Here is a 3,702-nt window from a genome sequence, read left to right on the forward strand (position 1 = left end):
AGTTTTTCTGTTTTTGTGTTAATGGTGTTCTCATGTTGTTGGTTGTGCTTGTGGGACTCAAAGCTTTGTTGAGGTTTACTTTTAAGTAATGTTGATAGCTTTTGGGCTCTCTCTCTCTCTCCCCTTGGAAATTAGAGATAAACTATTTTCTGGGATAGTACGAAGTAGAGTAGTTCAACGGGTTGAATTCTTGACACTCAACTGCCTACACTTGCAAGGTTTTTCTTCCATTTTTATTTCTTGGTCCTTAACCTTATTATTTTATGTGGTCATTAGTGCAAAGTAACCAGTTTGATAAAGTCAAGTTGTGTTTTGCCATTTATACTAAGAAAAGTTCAAATACAGCAGGCCACATGAGGGTTTCTACCACCACAACAAATACGCTAGTTGGAATTCTTTATTCTGTTTTTTCTTTTTCTGCATATGAACAAATTTGGATCATTTCTGGGTTTGTTTACATCTTCCTTGCGCAGGGGCCATGTTAATCTTCATATCGTTCCAATTATTTAATCTTTTCTTCTTTCTATGATGTAGTGTGGGGCATCTTCATTTTTAAGTGAAGATTGATAATATTAACAAAAATACTAATCAAATATTTTTGCTATCAAAATATCGTTTTCATGAGCCCACACTTGACATTTATTAATCATTTCTTTCAATATTGTATTGCAGGGCATCTTCATCTTTAAGTGAAGATTGACAATATTAACAAGTAACAACAATATTAGTCAAAGACTTATGAAAGATGTATTTTTTATTTTTATGAGTCCCACACTTGGCATTTATTAATCATTTCTTTCAATATTATTACTGCAGGGCATGTTCATTTTTAAGTGAATATTGTTGATATTAAAAACAATATTAGTTAAAGGTCGATTGATTCATTGCTCATTGCAAAGGATTAAGATTCATCTGATGGTAGACCATGACAATGGGCTTGGACTTTGAATTGTACGGGTTCGGCCAGGGATCTTGGGTCCAAATACAATGCTCGTAGTTTGAAACTTTGAACTTTGAAGAAGACCAAGAATACAATGCCTTTCAACTGCTAGGTCAAACCAGACCTGATCTAGCTTTGCTCCAATGTTATCAGTATCGATGTGAATTGGCCTGAATCGGCCGATTCGCATTGAATCAGCCCAAATCGGTTCTATAAGAGGAACGGCCACCATACAGAATCGGGTGACTCATCTCCGATTCAGCCTGAATCAGCCTGATTGGGCTGAATCAGATTTGAATCAGCTTTTTCTGCCCTTTTTAGATTTTTTTAGTATTTAATTTTTAAAGAACTTTTAAAAGTAAAAATTCGATTAACTGATCCAGCTCTATTCAGTTCGAGTCTGAATAGGCAGATTCTATGGATCAATTTGAAAATTGTCAATGTCAGTTTCGGACCTGAATTGATTTTTTAGGACCTAAATTGATTTCACGTTCAAAACCGCGCGATATTGACAACATTGTTTTGCTCAGAATGGATATGGACCCATAAGATGGATCTTTTTAGCAAATCAGGTAGGTCTAGGTTTGGCTCGAAATGAAACCAGCTTTTATCTCTTTGTATGTGCATCCAACTGGGTCAGGAACCAGGCCACACTATGGTCTACGATCAATTGGATTTCTACATGTTTGCAACCGGCTATCTAGTGGCTGACAACTGCCATAGTTAGCAAAATATGAAACGGAAAATTTACATTAATTATAGAATTAATGCATGATTAAAAAGGTTTGGCATTCAAAATGATGGATGAAAAAAACAGCACAAATTTTTTAGTTAAGAAAAAAACAGGAAATAACATATAGGGTTTAATTTGGCTTTAATTTTATAAAGCAAGTTCAAAAAACAATCATATATACATATGGGATTTTTTGGTAAAAAGCAAGTAAATGTATAGACATTATAGAATCTTGTAGAACCAAAACTCAACATGTAACACCCTCCCGAGATATCCAATCCTTGAAAAAATACATAAAATTTTAAAACTTTTTTATTTATTTATGAGAACAACCAACAAAAACCTTTTTAACTTGGGTTTGGAACCTCAGGCGGGTTACATTCCACTCAAAATAATATTATACTGAATATAGCATGGAAAACAATTTCATTCAAAATGTTGCAGACCCAAAATAAATGTTGCATCTCAAAATGATAACTATAAAATCCAATTCTCGAGATGGAAAAATGGTTGGCTCTTTGATGTTGTCCCAGCATCCTGCAACTGCTTCGGCCTTCTATTCATTTCCTATAGTTTATAGGGGATCAATATCAATGCCCCCCCCCCCTCGTAGGTATATAATGACAAAACATGCATGCATAGTACAATAATACAGGAAACATTTCATCTAAAGTGTATAGCATATCACCAAATAATTGAACTCAATTCTACAACATATGCATGTCTTACCAGAGTAATTGAAACATCTATCATGACATGAGTAGCTTACAATTCTTTCATTTATATTTCTTTCTTAGATGATGCATATCAGGATTTCGTATATACTCAACATACTTTTGTTTAACTTTCTTTATACTCTATAGGTACAATGCAGACTAGATTAGAGGCTCAGCCCAATATTGTATATTCAGTCACTTTGTATCTTATTACCCCAGTCTTGTAGATCCTTTTCTTTCTCGGATGAGGGGTGCTTTAACGAGAGAGAAAACCCTAACATTTGCAACCTGATATATCATAATTCACTTTCAGCTAAAACCTTCTCACTACCACCCTGCGACACAAGTGGTATCTATCCTCTATCTCTGTGGTTGATAAAACAACATTTCGTAGTTAAAAATCTCACGGAACCTAGTGTACCCGCTTATTCTCTCATTATAAGCTATAAGAGAATTAATCATTCGCATTTTTTAGTTAACTCTCCTGACATACATGTTTTAAATAGTAATTGATCTTATGCTGATGTAATAGCCTCTACTAAGCTTAAGCATGTATGATTTCAACATGTTATAAGGTTATCGGTCACCAGTTTGGGGCACTAACACAATCTTATTCTGATTGATCATACATAAAGTTAAGAGCGCCTATTTAGGCTTGAACCATGCTTTCTTTCTGTGCAGAGTCCATGTGCATGACACACATGCCATAATACCAAGCTTAAACATAAGTAATAATATTCTTAAGCATGATTTCACATGATGCATTTTCATATCATTCATCTACATGCTATAGATCGAAGTATATAACCAGTCTCATACATTGCATATATCAATATCGTTTAGTCAAACATCACATTTTCAGTTCTACCAACATATATAGTATTATCACATTCATCTGAACGTAAAAATAGTCTCTCATTGGACCACTAGGCACTTACCTAAGTATTTCATGCAAGGTTATAGCAAAAATATGTCCCCCGGCTTGTTCTCGGGGTGATTCATTTGAATCCTTGACTTGACAACCTTAGCTGAGTTCAAAAAATAAAAAACCCTAACTTAGGTGTTCAGAAGTCGACTCTCTTTTAACAAGGGTCGATTCTTTTGAGTCAGAACCAAACAGAACATCAAAAGGGTCAACTCATTAGAGTCTGCAATCCAAACCACACAAACAAGGTGATTTTTATAGCAGGGATCAACTCTCTAACTGGGAGGGTCGACTCATAGCATTTCGAAGTTTTAAAACCAACCAAAACAGTCTAGGGGTCGAATCAAAATCTTCAAGAGTTGACTCTTCTCTTAGCAAGAGTTGACTA

General features: G+C 34.8%; 1 non-coding gene across 1 annotated transcript; it reads right to left on the minus strand.

Moving 5' to 3' along the window:
- Nucleotides 1-427: 427 nt before the first annotated feature.
- On the minus strand, nucleotides 428-530 carry LOC149838697 (U6 spliceosomal RNA). Its single transcript, XR_016432257.1, has one exon. It is a non-coding gene; the product is annotated as a U6 spliceosomal RNA (small nuclear RNA).
- Between the last annotated feature and the right edge of the window lie 3,172 nt (nucleotides 531-3,702).

Source organism: Nuphar pumila, chromosome 5 (genome assembly GCF_984573655.1).
Source record: "Nuphar pumila chromosome 5, dmNupPumi1.hap1.1, whole genome shotgun sequence".
Lineage (NCBI taxonomy): Eukaryota > Viridiplantae > Streptophyta > Magnoliopsida > Nymphaeales > Nymphaeaceae > Nuphar > Nuphar pumila.